Source organism: Tamandua tetradactyla, chromosome 2 (assembly GCF_023851605.1).
Source record: "Tamandua tetradactyla isolate mTamTet1 chromosome 2, mTamTet1.pri, whole genome shotgun sequence".
NCBI classification, from domain to species: domain Eukaryota; kingdom Metazoa; phylum Chordata; class Mammalia; order Pilosa; family Myrmecophagidae; genus Tamandua; species Tamandua tetradactyla.
This window is the reverse complement of record NC_135328.1, coordinates 121,297,374-121,312,496: the sequence shown is the minus strand read 5'-3', so window position 1 is coordinate 121,312,496 and position 15,123 is coordinate 121,297,374. Positions and strand designations below refer to the sequence as shown.

The following is a 15,123-nucleotide window of genomic DNA, read 5'->3' as shown; positions in this document are numbered from 1 at the left end:
TTTCATGGCTTTCTTCTAAGAATAAGTCCAATGATAATCCATAGACTCCTACCTGAATTTTTCGTACAGTTTGCAAATCCATTTTGCTTTTGTAGACTTACGGGGGTGGCATTAGCCATCCTAAGAGGGAACACCAGATGGTTTGGTTTGAGCCAAGCCAACTTCCAGAAATGAGTAGAGTTTACTTCACAGTTGGTTGAAGTCACTTTGACTCTTCCAGTCCTGGTTTTCCATTGACTTCTAAGTTTTGTTTAACATAAACCCCATAGCATTCAATTAGAACAACATTGTATAATTCTGTCTGTATATGACACACATGGGATTCTAGAATTTCCCCAATATACTGTCCCCATTCCTAATGTACTGAGGCACTGGGGTTCTCAGTAGGTGGAAGACAAAGAACATAATAACCTTGGTATGAATTCCGGTGATGATATGCAAGTCAACAAATTTAACTCACCAGAATTCCCAGGATCTAGGGCAAGTTTTTTGAGGCACGCAGAAGAGAAGCAAAATTATTGTCACCTCAAACCATCCCAAATACCAACTGTATGACCGTCTTTGGGGTGGTTAATGGGGCTTACAATGGGGAGAACATTCTGAAATCACTTTATACTCCAGCAAATTTGAGGCAAAACTAGATATTCTGGAGTTGCTACAAAGATAAAGCATAAACAGTGGGGGTGGCATAAAATCACGCATTCAGTGGTCCCAACCTAGCCATTTAAGCTCTCCCAGAAATTCCGAATCATTACAGTCAAAAAGTAGTGGTAGAAAAGAAGAAAAAAATGGAGAGACCACTCACAGAGATGTCTGAAAGGAGAGGCATTTGAGAGGTAGAGGCATTCAACTGAGAGGCATTTCCAAGAAAGAAATTACAACTGATCGTGGTTCAAATTTCAGAACAAAGAAGAGTGAAAAACTGCACTGGGCGATGAAAATGTGTGTAGGTGACAACATGAACCAGAAATCAACGTGAAAGAAACAGTGGGACAGGGTCCAGAGAGACGGCAAGATTGTCACCACCAACTGAATATACAAAATGCTCACCGTTTTCTTTTTCTATCTTGATGGAAAATTTGTGACTTTTCCATTGCTGCTGATTAAATAAATCATTAACTAACTTTTCTCAATTTACAGTGCCCTTTCCATGAACTTCTTTTGTACTTTATTCTTTTGACAATACCATCATGCTTCTAATAATTACAAAAACAACCCCCCCCCCCCACCGCTGTGAGGTTGCGTAAGTGGAATATCCTCCTTTCTTTCCCCTCTAGGACCATGACACCATGCTTACGAATCACATGGAATAAACTGCACATATTTAAAATTAAAAATTTGCTATGATTTGACCATGTATATGTGATTCTACCATCACCCCAAAAACTGTTTTCCCATCCCTTGGCAATCCCTCTCTCACATCCCTCCCCATCCAAAACCTCTCATCTGCTTTCTGTCACTATAGATTGATATGCATCTTCTAGAATTTGATATAAATGGCATCATACAATATGTACCCTTTTTTGTTTGGCATATTTTATGGCAAAATTATTTTGAGATTCATCCATGCTGCAGCGTGTATCAGTGGCCATTCCTTCTTATTGATAGGTGGTATGGATCTACCAGAATCTGTTTATCCATTCACCTATTGATAGACATTTGGGTTGTTTCCAGTTTTCAACTATTACAAATAAAACTACCATGAACATGTATCTACAAGCCTTTGTATGGACATCTGCTTCCATTTTCCTTGGGTAAATACATAGGAGTAGAATGGTTGGATCACGGGTTTAACTTTTTAAGAAACAGCCAAGCTCTTTTCCAAAATAGTTACACCACCTTAAATGTCCACCAACAGGGTATGAGCGTTCCAGTTACTCTGCATCCTTGCCAACATTTAGTATGATCAATTATTTTAATTTTAGCCATTCTAAGTGTACAATGGTATCCTATATGACTTTAATTTGACTAAATGATTTTGAGCATGTTTTTGTGTGCTTGTCATTCATGTATCTTCTTTGGTGAGATGTCTGTACAAATCTTTTGCCCATTTCCTATTGGGTCATTTTCTTATTACTGAGTTTTAAGAATTCTTTTATATTCTGTGTACAAGTCTTTTATAACATACGTTTTGAGAATATTTCTCCAGTCAGTAACTTGTCTTTTTCATAATTTTAAAGTGTCTTTAGAAGAGCATAAATTCTTAATTTCACATTTGAGTTGTCCATTTTTTTCTTTTATGGGCCATGCTTTTTGGATTGTAACTAAGAAATCTTTGTCTATTTCATAGTCACAAAGACTTTCTCGTATGTCTTCTTCTAGAAACTTTATAGCATTAGGCTTACTTTTAGGTCTATGATGCATTGGTGTTAATTTTTGTATATGGTATGAGGCATGGAATGAAATTTGAATTTTTTTACATATGCATAGCCAGCATTTCTAATGAGTGCCCAGGTGATATCGGTGTCATTGGTCTGTGGGACCACACGTTGAGCTGCACTGTCACAGAACATATGGAAATAACCACGGATATATGAAGAGCAAATTTTATACAAGTGAAAAATCAAGGAAATTATTAATTCTAAAAAAAATTGAATAAAAGAAAGGTTAGTAATCATAAGCATGCTTCTAATAATTACAAATACAAACATCCCCACCCCCACCCCACCCCCTGCTGTGGGGCTTGACTCATGCACTGAGTATGTATGGTCACAAGGATGCAAACATCTGATGACTGCTTTAACTAAAAGTTAAAGGGAATAAAACTAGAAAGGGAGAATGAGCATAGTGGAAAAGAAACTAATTTCCCAATTACCCTAAAGGATAACAATAATTAATGCGAAAAACTGATGTGTGACTATTTTTAGTGATAACTTCTGCTCACTACTTGATCTTAAAGAGTGAAGCCACTGGCCACGGTAGCTCAGCAGGCAGAGTTGCCACCTGCCATGCCGAAGACCTGGGTTTGATTCCCAGTGCCTGCCCATTTTTTTTTTTTTTAAAAAGAGTGAACCTGGGATTTAGGAGAGGGCAGGGCAGCAGCCAGCTGTTCAATACCAGCCTTTTACTATTATTTTATTTTAACAACATGTATGCTATTTTGCTTAAAACAAAAACTAGTACCTTTAACAACACATTTTTTCTTGCATTTTGAACAAAGGTCCTGCAGTTTCATTTTGTTCAGGCCCTGAAAATTATGTATTTGACTCTAGTAAAGTGACACGCTTCGTTTAATTCCTCAGGTGGTTCCTAGAGAGAAACTGAGCAACTTATAGCTGTAGTGAGCCCCATAATGTTCCTTCAAAGTGGTTCTTCTGCTTCCCGCATCATTTCCTCAGTTCCAGCTTCCTGGATCACACACCCCAGACAACTTACACCTAAACTTCTGCCCCAAGCTCTACTTTCTGTGAAACTCAGGCTAAGGCACGTGTATTTTTTCCCTTTTTTCTATTAGAATGAAAAATAAATTTGAATAAGTCAAAAAGCAAAAGTTTAATTACATCTAGCCAATTAGTCAGTGAAGCTGATTGAACTGATTGGTTAATTGGTCAAAGATTAAGAATTTACTATGGACCAGGATGATTTTCCTACGATTTCATAGGTCAAAGATGGGCTGACAAAATTGCTGCAATTGGAAACATAGCAGCTTGGGATGGGAGGGCTTCCCTCTCCCTGTTGAGAGAGACAAAGAGGGAGGAAGGAAGGGAAAGAGTGTTTTGCACACTTGAAAAAAATCGGGTTTGAAACTATAGGAATTCTAAACAGAGTTTGGTGTTTTTTTATTGACTAAAGTCGAATCTGTTTAGTTCAATATTCTGCCAAGCGCAGACCCCAGTAAGGCTTTTCAAGGTGATGAATCCAACTAAATATGGAAAATCACCCTTTAATTAATTAATCAAATAATTAAACTGTTGGAATTATAAACACCACATAGATCCAAGAATAGGGTTGCCAGATTTAGCAAATAATTGTGTCCCATGCAATATTTGGGACATATAATCAAAGTAGCATTTGTTATATATCTGAAATTCATGTCTTTATTGTGAAAATAAATATTAGTTATAGAACTAACAACAACAATTAGTTACAGAACAGATTTCAGTGTTTGGTATAGGTTATAGTTCCACAATTTTAGGTTTTTTCTTCTGGCTACTCCAAAATACTGGAGATTAAAAAAAAATCAATATAATGATTCAGTAGTCATAATCATGTATTAAATCCTATCTTCTCTTTTATAACCTTCGCCTTAGATCTTTTTAAAATTATTTTTATTGATATATGTTATATATTCACATATCATGCAATCATCCAAAGTGTACAATCAATGGTTCACAATATTATCATAGGCATTTATCACCACAATTGACTTATTTCTTTTTTTGTGAAAAATAATATACATACAAAAAAGCAATAAATTTCAAAGCACACTGCAACAATTAGTTGTAGAACAGATTTCAGAGTTTGGTATGGGTTACAGTTCCACAATTTTAGGTCTTTACTTCTAGATGCTTTAAAATACTGGAGACCAACAGAAATATCAATATAATGATTCACCACTCATACTCATTTGTTAAACCCAACCTTCTCTGTATAACTCCACCATCACTTTTGATCTTTCTCCAACTCCTTAGGGGTATTTTGGGATATGCCCATTCTAACTTTTTCATGTTAGAAGGGGCTGTCGATAATATGAGATAGGGGGATGGAACTAGTTGATGTTCTGGAGAGGCTGACCCCTCTACATGAAATTCACACTTGCCTAGCAGTTTTTAAATCTAGCAACTCCGCCCACGATATACTAGAGTTTGTGGAAATTGCTAGAATAGACCATAATGGGGGAGGGGGTGAAGATTTTTCATTTGCCCATCCTGGATAGAGGTGGCCCAATATCCATCTCAGGGTAATTCCAGTGTGATACATGTTTTCTCTCTCTGCACCAGTCCTCTGAGTCTGCCATAAACAGTTTTCTCAGATGCATTCAGAATAGGAAGTGGCCAAGTAGCAATTTTGAAAATGTATCTTGGGGTCCAGGAAGGTAATGAACCATTTCTAAGGGATAAGAAATCAACTGGTCAGAAATGGAGCTGGTGTGTGCTGTTCTGTTTCCTTCAACTTAGTCCAAAATATGCCACATTATTGACATCCCTGAGCAGGAGAAACTTTAGGTCTGTGGTTTTATATTGGTTGTTCATTTGTGACCTAAATCCAGCTTCTCCTCTTCTGCAAATGAGGAGGGATAACATAACAAATCCCATGTACCCATCACCCAACCCCAACGATGGCAATTCTTAGCCAGTCTTATTTCATCCACACTCCTATTGCTTATCTCTTTTTGGTTATTTTGCAGCAGATTCCAGACACCACCTAATTTCATCTCTAAACATTTCAGTATGTGTTTTTAACATCCAAGTATTCCCCTTTTAAACATAACCATACTATCCTCACCACTCACACCCCAAAATCAACAATATTTCAAAAAAAGTATATTTTAAATAAAATGTGCTTGTTGAAACAGAGACACTCTCATAGAATTTTACTAACAAAAACCTTCTGGTATTAATTAAGCATTGTGGACAAGTTTAAATACCATTCTGGTGCCATATCAGAGGAGACAAATTCAGACAATCCAATAGGGTATTGAAATGGCTTGCCATTTTTCCAAGAAACAATATCATTCATTCATTCATTCATTCTTGGTCCAACAGATATTCAATGAATACTCATAGTGCTAAGCACAGAAAACAAAGATAAACAAGATCTAATTCTTGCCTTTGAGACACTGGGGAACTAACGGGTCTACATGTAATTCAAAGCAGAAGGAATTAGACACAAATAATTGACAAGAGTTGTAAAGGATGTGTGACTGTTCTGAGGTGGGCCACAGCAGAGGACTTTTCCCAGGAAGCATCAGCATGAACAAAGGCATAGAGAAAATAAAAACCTAAATAACTCCTTCTTCAAGGGCAATGGCTATGCCTTTGATTTCTTTGCAAAACTCCTTTCCTGGCTGGTAGCACCTAGCCCAGTACCTGACTCACAGTGGCTATACAACTAACATTTATTGAAGAAATGAATGTAAAATTCACCTTCTACTCAAGAAACTGTTAAGATTAATTCTCAGCCAGTTCCAAAAACTACTGCCTGTTTTCATACATAGAGACAATGATTAAAAAAAAAAAAAACCTACACTCCCCTCCCCTACTCAGGAAGAGATAAGCGTTGAATTGTTTTACAATGAAGTATTGAGCTGAACAGTTTTGGAAAGACACTGTTTCCCTTTTGCTCTAGTTTCTTCCATATGCCTAAGCAGTTCGTTGGTGGATTTTTGCTGAACTCCTTTATTAGTTTAAAAGAGGATCAAACCATCTATAGTACTCTAGTTATCATGACCTACCCACTGACCTTCTAATGAACAGATGTGAAATTTATTTCACTGACCGTTTTCTCTGAAAATAAAAGCTTTGCTAACCACATGATTGAAATTTATTGCTACTGAAAGGATTCTTCTCTTCTGTGTGCGTGCATGTATGTGCATGTGTGTTGGCACGGATTGGATAAAGGATTAAATTAAAATTTAAATAGCTCTTTATAATCATTCCATGGACCACAATGTCCTGTGTAAGATTTAATCCCATGTGTTTCTGAGGATAGAAGGGTCTGCGAATATACCAGGTGGCCAGCACTATAGTCAATTTATATGGAGTTATTTTCCATAACATTGTGTTTATTTACATTGGCCCAATTAGACCCTTTCAAAGGCTTAACTTAGTGTGGCTGCTGCAGACAGCTAGTTTACACCAAGCTGGTTTTGGCAAGACTTGAAAGCAAACGGAAAATGGTGTAAACAATTGTATGTGACTATACACTGCCAAATAATGTGCATCTGGGAAGACAAACAAAACTTATTAAACAGACAACGAATAGCTGAGGTAAATATCAAATATGTTAACTCTACAGAATACAGGGCTGGGTTTTGTCAAAGCCTTATTAACTCAGTGCAGCTGGATTAAAATAAAAAGAGCCATTTAGACTTAAAAGCAGGGGATCCCCAAGTTACAAAGTCTGGATTCTGTTCCTGTCTCCATAGCTAATTCCCTAAGTGACATTGATTATTACTTTGATTTCTGCTTGAGTTTTCCCATCAATGGAAAGGGAATTTCAAGGCTGCCCCTAAGGGCAAAGGAGAGTGGTGGCCATATGCATTCCCTGGAGGGGGAAATAAAAAGAGATCCTTGTCTGGTCACCTCCCAACTTTTACTGCCATCTCTAAGACCTTGAGATCCCCTGGAAATAGAGTTGGCCTGGGCAACTCTATTTGACTTTCAACTCACGTAGGAGACTTGCCCTTCTACTCTAGAACCAGTGGCACTTAGAAACACATGTTTACGCTCGTCTTCGGGTCTTCTCAATAGAAGTTGCTTTAAAAAGCAAAGCATTATCCAGCGAAATAAGCCAGGTTCAAAAGGACAAACATTATATGATTCCTTTTATATGAAATACCTAGAATAAGCAAATTCATACAGACAGAAAGTAGATTAGTGCTTTTCAGGGGCCAGGGTGGGGTCAGGTAGGGGGTCATTGCTTAATGGGTACAGAGTTTCTGTTTGGGGTGATGAAAAAGTTTCAGTAATGGAAGGTAGTACTGTTTGCACAATACTGTAAAAGTAACTAATGCCAATGAATTGTACACTTAAAAATGGTTAAAATTGCAAATTTTATACCATAATGTTATTACAATAAAAAGAAGAGAAGTAAATAGAATTATATAAATAAACAGCATTATGTATATGTAGGTATGTACATGTGCATGTACATTTATATATATAAAAAGAAATATCTTATTGCAGCTTATATTTCAAAAAGCAAATTTATTCCCATTGGCTCCAATCACATTTTGATCTCCTTACCATAAACAAATGCATTTGAGTCCTATATATTTAGAAAATTGTTCAAATGGCACCATCATTGTTGATTATTACATTTTTTACACCATTAACAATCAAAACGAGGGCATTCTCCAATCTACAATTCTGCACCTTCGTAGTTCAAACCTTTACTCTAGATTAAAAAAAAAAAAGCTATTAAGGAACAAATTGTCTCACAGATGAAACGGTGTTAATTTATTAAAATGCAATGATTGAAGCAGAGAGGTCCAAAGAGGTTATGTCCTAAAGTTCTTAGGCAGGGGAAGTGAGGAGGATGCCATCTATTACTCTCTTATGATAATATTGCGCAATTAAATAGGTGCCTCTGTGAAGTACTACTTGATAAAGTAGTCGACGTTGGAGAGGAATACATCCCTTCAGCAGTATCCAAGGGATATGGTCATTACGTAGCCATTGCGCATTGCATTTCAACTTTTAGAGCTACTCTCAGCTAGACAGGACCCATTAGTCTTGGTCAAGGTTCAGGAAGCAGCTTGATGATGGGATGATGTGATGGTAGTGAGAGTCTGAGCACAGCCTCCCTCCTTTCCCTGTGACCCACAACTAAACACTGTGCTTGGGTCTAGATGTGTTAGCCTGCATCCTAGGACGGGATGATAATTAGGGGCTGACCTCCTTCCATGGAGTCCTTGGAGGTAAAACCCCACCGAGCAGCTAGTGACCTCCAGCACATCCCTTCCCCTTTTACCCTAAGCACATGTAATCATTCACTGGAGACAGCTTGGCAAGATATGTGCGTTTTATGACAGCTGCCTTACCCTCTGCTACTCTATCTGTTTCTGGCAAGGAGGGAGTGGGTCCCTCACATACTGCACCCAAGACAGAGGTGCATATAGACCATTTAGACATTGGCTGTGGAGCAAGACTGGCTGGCCATGAGGCATCAATGCCCATTAGTGAAGCAGACCTCACTCTGTCTCTCCTCTATGTGAGTAAATGTTGTTCTATCCAATGCCTGTGTAGGTCGCGTCTTTCTCAGTGACCATGACACTGAGAGCATATTGGAGCATGCTTGGAAATTGACATTTCCTTGCTATCCTCCATGTAGTAGGGCCCCTTTCCTGGAGTTGTAATGGGGGTCTTTCCCTTGAAAAATGGTAGGAGTATAACTGATAGAAGGTGGGAAGCAGGAAAGGGGAAAGAAAAGGCAGGGACAGCTCAAGGTAGCCAGCATCCTCATTGTATAAAGGAGGAGTGGCTGGAAGAAGAGCTAGGGGTCCCAGTGTTTATTATATTACAATAATTTTCAAGTACATTATATTATTCATAGCTATAAAAATAATCAACCGAATATCTAATCATTATGGAACCACTGAGCACTAACAAATGTGGGCAGAAGAGAGGGCATAGATAGAAATAAATTAAAGCACCATCTTTCTTATCAGAGTTAGTGGATACTCTAAAGTTAAGTCAAAAAATTGAGGAATAGGCATAAAATATAGAGACATGAAAAAAACCACCAGGAGAGCTAAAAACAAGTCTTTCTTTTTAAACTAATAGAGCTGAGAGTAGGTATGGTAAAAACAGTTGATTTCATCAAGAACTGCTCTGTTAACGTATCATGAGGTGTGTGTATTACTTGGAGAAAAATCAAATTTAAAACATGATGCTCTCTTGGTACAGAGATGTGGTCATACTGCACATTTTAGACAAATGTGAGTCATACTCTCTGTATTATTTGTTCGGTGAGCTTTCAGAAAATTGAGTTACGGTTGTTGATGCTTATGTGGTATTTCCAGGGCCTTAGAGACTATGTGGCAAAATTCAAACTTGTAAGCAAAGAGAAATTTTAGAAGAGGGAATGAAGGGAAGAGATGGAAGGAAATAGGTCCAAAATCACTTTCATGATGCCCTTCCACAGCGAAAATAGCATCCATTAGAACATTAGTACTGACCTAAGTACGAGTTGTATACGGAGAAATACATCATAACTCTTTTCAAAACCGTCCCACTTGTCCGTCCCTCCTGTTGTTCTCATACCCACTACTTGTTTATTCAGCACCAAGAAATTTGCCATTTTTCATTTCCCTGCACTTTCCATGTGTTTCAAATGTGCAACATTATCCTCAATGGATACTTTATCAGCTTGCCTTCTGTCCTACTGCAATCAAGAAGGGTGTGTCTTCTGCATGGGAGATAAAGGGTGATAAAAGAAAAAAAACAAAAAACAAATTCAGAGCCTTTAGTCTTAGCCTCAAATCTGTACTTCCCATTCTGAGTCAGTACCCTAAGATTAAACCCCTCTTCGTCTGGCTGTTAGTTCAGTACAAATAAACATGGGCTGGAAGTAGAAGACTTCTGCTTTGCTCGCTATTTTTCTTTCTGGCTTGGAATTGCATTTTCCTTCCCAATCAAGAGCTGTTATGGCCCAGACTGCTCGTGTGAATTAAGAGCCTTCCAAGCATAAAGGAATCCTTCTTAGGGTTACAGAATCATGTCGAGCTCAGATGCACTTTATCAGCGCCATGTCTCCAATCACTGTCGAATTGTCTCCTTTTGAATTAGCTGTCTTTCTCTCTGTCAGCCCTTCTCATTCAAGGATATACTTCCACTACTGCCTACCTTTACACCATCCCAGGACTGCACTCATTTGCCCAAGGGGAGAGGTGTAAGGGATGAGGGAAGGTGGTAGGTGTGAGCCAAGTGCCCTTCTGTAGCAAGCCAGGTGGAAGACACCTGTCTCTCTCTTCCACCTCCCAGAAACTCTGAGCGATGCAGACGCTAAGCCCTCACAATCGTTACTGTGGCACTGAGCTATGTGGCAGGGACAGGTGGGGCTTCACTGAAGAAAGCCAAACAGCTGGCCAGGCCTGTTGTGTGTGCTCCTAATTTGTGCACAGATAGCTTTGTAGTTCACAATGGGGCCTGGCCTGCAGAGACTGAAGCCAGACAAAAAAAAAAAAAGGCTCTTCTATTGAAAACGTGGCTTCCTTCTCTCCATTGAAGTCAATGTCAAAATTTGCTTTTGTGGGGGCCAAAGGGTTGAGCCCAACAGTTAAAAAGAAAGAACACACACACACACACACACATACAAAGGCAACTTTTTCTTCGAGGCTGATTAGAATATCATGAATTCTAAACACCTATTGCCTTCTCTTTGCTGGCCAGCATACAGAACAAACTTAAAACCTACAGATAAGTTTTTTGAAAAGCCATGGCATCTCTAGAAAGATACGATAAAGGTAATTTCTTCATTTCCAAATAAAAATATGATTTTTTTTTCTGTCTGCAAAATCAACCTTGGGTCCATATGAAACAAGATGAGGCCTTCCTAAGACTTTTTTGAAAAGAAAGGGACAATGTGTTTGCACACACTGGCAGAGAGTGTTGGGGAAGTAGCTAGCTAAGTAGTTAGCAGATATCTTTTCAATTTTATGGCTTGGTAAACTGTTCTTGCTTATTATATAACTCTTTTTTATCATGTTATTCCTTCTAATGGACATTAGTCACTTTTGGGCCACGGGGTACCCTTCTCAATGGTGCCTGGAATTCCCTTCAGGAAATCTCTCCTTCCTCATTCTCCCCTCTTGCTCCTGGCATGCCTCAATTGGAACCCAGTCACAGCCATTGAGACACCAGGAGCCATTTGAAGTCTTGGAGAAAGTCAAACGTTCCACTTCTTTTACATGTGTTACCAGAAAAGATACTCACTTTTCTCCTGGAAGGTGTCAGGAGAAAATCTGAGGTCTGGAGTTGCTGTCGCCACTTTGCTACCACAAATGGAGAGCCTGCAGCTGCCTATGAGAAGGAGAGGAGTGGAAGGAGGGACAAGGTAGTGTCTGAGGATGAAGACGAGACAGAGAGGAACTGATCACTTGGAGTCCCTGTTTGGACTGCTAGATCAAACCTCACCCAATACCAGAATCTACCTGTGGATATTTCCATTATGTAAGCCAAGAAACTCACTCGATTATTTAAGCTAGTTCAAGTTGGGTTCTCTGTTGCTTATGATAAAATAGCCCTAAATGATATATCACTTCTTTCAAAACCTTCTATAGCTCCCCAATGTCTACAAAAACGAGTTTAAATTTCTTAGCTTAGCATTTGAGATTGCCCACAAGTGGAATATAGCCAACTTTTTTATTCTCGTTAAACTAGTCTTAAAAAATTTCCCATTCTCTTGTCTCTTGTGCTTACTTGTCCCTCCCTAAAAGCCACTGCCCTTAAATTTTACATCTTCCTGATATTTCCAAACCATACCTATGTCTCTTGACCTCGGCACTGCCCCCAACACTCTTCTTCAAATCATTATTTAAAATGTTGTATTTTCTTTGCAGTTTTCATAGACTGCCTTATAATGTTAATCATTCTAATGTTTATTTAGTTTATCTTCTTAAAAGCAATTTAGGATGGCTTTCTGATCAATATTTATCTCACAGCATCCAGAACCATGCTTTACACAGAGTAGGGATTAGTGATACAAAATGTTTTTTTGATCAACAGCAACCCAAGTGGCTATGTCTGGGTAAGGATAAGCACTTGTGCACTACTTAAACACATGAAAACAACAAACCAGTGGGGTCCAGCTAAATGTTTCCCACTTGAGAATGCAATAGGAATACTTCACTGTAAGAAAACAATGCATAGTTATCCTTTCTACATTGAGGGGTTGGGGTACAGTACCCCTGCAATCTGGAAAATCCATGTAAAAATTTTTTTTTCTTTCACGGGTTCAGGAAACTCCCTAGCTGCCTCTTGATGGTCAGACACTGCCTCTACTGTTTTTCTTTTCTTTTTTTTTCGCATGGGCAGGCACCGGGAAAACGAACCCTGTCTCTGGCATAGCAGGCGAGAACTCTGCCTGCTGAGCCACCGTGGCCCGCCCTCTACTGTTACTTTTACATTGTTTAGGTTAAACTTTTTTTTTTAATTTTCAAACCAGCCTTGGCTGGCCTGAAAATCCGTAGGGGTAGATGCTTCATCTTCCTTTTTCTTTAGGGAATCATATAAGGACTTAGCGTTTTCTTGTATGACGCCTTTTTTATAATAATCCTGCACATTTCTAGCCTTTGTGGGTCATCTACTGGCCTTTGTGTGTTGTCTATAGCATCTGCACAACTGGCCCAAAATTCCCATTTAATTTCTCATGCTGACCCGCGGTATGTCCAAACTGGGATGGGGAAAGTCGTGTTGTGGAAGGGGTAACTGTATATGAAACAAATTTGGTTAGCAGAACATAGTTCAACCCTTTTTTCCCCCTTCGTATTCACTTTTTATTCCTATTTTTAAAGTTCTTGTCATCAATATGCTAATAGCACTGCATAATTTAACGTCAATAAAATATTATATTTTAATAATTATTTCATAACTCAGTGATACAAGCATAAGTGATATAATGTTAACAAAGTTGAAATTTATGTTTAGCATTAGAATATCCCTTTATAATTCAAAATTAGCATTTTAATTAATTATTTTATCATTATTGATTTGTTATATTATTTAAAGTTAACTTTCCATTTTAACATTAGCTATATTAGCCTCATTCAGTTCTATAAAGATATTCTTACTGATATTTTTCCAGACATGATTGCAATCATTTTGTCATGAATCCTGCTGTTCTAAAATCTGAGCACTCTCTACCACTTAACTCTTTAAATCACAGATCTCATGGAGCCAAATGAAGTCCACTTATTTAACTAATCTATAAATGTTATGAAAATGCATTGGAGCTTTCTTAATTATAGGCAGGTATCCAAAGGCCATATCGAACTATTAAACTTTGCCACAAGGAAAACCCCTGATACTGTGTCAAACTTTAGGGACACCCAAATCAATAGGCCAAGGCCTTGATCTTGAAGCTTACGTATATAGCAGAGAAGCTTAGCCTACCTATAGGTATGCCTAAGAGTTGCTCAGATGTGGTCTCACTCTCTTTAAATCCAAATCTACAAGTGAAATCATTGCCCTCCCCCCTACAAAGGACATGACATCTAGGGATGAAAGTCTCCCTGGCAATATGGGAGATGACCCCCAGGGATGAGCTTGGCTCTGGCACTATGGGATCAACAATGCCATCCTGACCAAAAGGGGAAAAAGAAATGTGACAAATAAGGTATCAGTTGCCGAGAGAGTTCAAATAGAGTTGAGAGACTACTCTGGAAGTCCCTCTTATGTAAGCTGCAGTTAGACATTGCTACCTACCAAAACTTGCCAAACCCCATACAAAACTATTCCTTCCTATCCTAAAGAACACCTAGGACATTATATTAAGACTTTACAAAGTTTCCATACACTAGGGTAACTTTCCAGAAAACTATAACCTCCAGATGGGTCCCTGGACCAGATAAGTCCTGAAACCTAGTAGGCCCAGCCTCTCCAGAACATCAACTAGTTCTGACGCCCATCCTATATTATCAATAGCCCCTTCCAATGTGAAAAAAGTTAGAATGGCCATAGCCCAAATACCTCTAAAGAGTGGGAGAAAGACCAAAGGTGATGGTGGAGTTATACAGAGAAGGTACCGCTTAACAAATGAGTATGAGTGCTGAATCATTACACTGATATTTCTTTTAGTTTCCAATATCTTAGGGCAACTAGAAGTAAAAACCTAAAATTGTGTAATTGTAACCCATACCAAACTCTGAAATCTGTTCTACAGCTAATTGTTGCAATGTGCTTTGAAATTTACTGCTTTTTTTGTATATATGTTATTTTTCACAAAAAAGAAAAAGTCAATCGTGATGAAAATTAAGAAGAAAAAAAAAAGACCATATCACACAGCCCTGTGACTCAAGAGCTGTCTGTGCTCAAATAAGTCTGCAAGGAACATGTGCAATTCTGCAGCACCAATTCCCAGGTCTCTGTCAAGCCTTTGAGTGACAACTACCATTCAAGAGTCTATGGACCAAACAGCCTGCAGAACAAGGATGAGCTGCTACTTACTTCATTATTTCCAGCGTCACTTCCAACCTACGTTCCTCTTGGCTCCATGGAGATATTTACAAAGAGAGGCAAATGCCCCATATTCTGCTCTGTTCCCGTGTAGGTATATTGTGACTCTTTAAAGCTTTATGACATTCTGGGGCAAATTTCCTTGCATTCCAGTGTGACCTATATTACAATGGAAACAGGCTGTTCTCAGCATTTCATAGCCTGAGCATTTAATGGCTTCACTCTGTGAGATGAAGGAAAAGCTATAAGGAAAATCCAGTTTGGCCCACTCTGGCCACAGTTGCCT

The 15,123-nt window shown here is 38.6% G+C and overlaps 1 protein-coding gene and 2 long non-coding RNA genes across 47 annotated transcripts in view; 1 reads left to right on the top strand and 2 right to left on the bottom strand.

Annotated features, from left to right (window-relative positions):
* Positions 1-286, bottom strand: part of AOPEP (aminopeptidase O (putative)) — a 489,538-nt gene extending 489,252 nt beyond the window's left edge. For all 44 annotated transcript variants that reach the window (XR_013170613.1, XR_013170612.1, XR_013170616.1 and 41 more), the window contains exon 1: positions 53-286. The gene's annotated coding sequence lies outside the window, so the exon portion shown is untranslated. The remainder of the gene's footprint in view (positions 1-52) is intronic.
* Positions 1-15,123, top strand: part of LOC143673771 (uncharacterized) — a 53,907-nt gene that overhangs the window by 17,630 nt on the left and 21,154 nt on the right. The window contains exon 3 of one of the 2 annotated variants that reach the window (XR_013170632.1): positions 904-1,114. The exons of the other annotated variant lie outside the window; for it this stretch is intronic. This is a non-coding gene — a long non-coding RNA (uncharacterized LOC143673771). Of the gene's footprint in view, positions 1-903; positions 1,115-15,123 lie in introns of those variants that run through there. 2 annotated transcript variants of the gene reach the window in all.
* On the bottom strand, positions 9,932-14,917 carry LOC143673773 (uncharacterized). The gene is made up of 3 exons (XR_013170634.1): positions 14,829-14,917; positions 11,598-11,725; positions 9,932-10,071 (listed from the first exon to the last, which is right to left on the bottom strand). It is a non-coding gene; the product is annotated as an uncharacterized LOC143673773 (long non-coding RNA).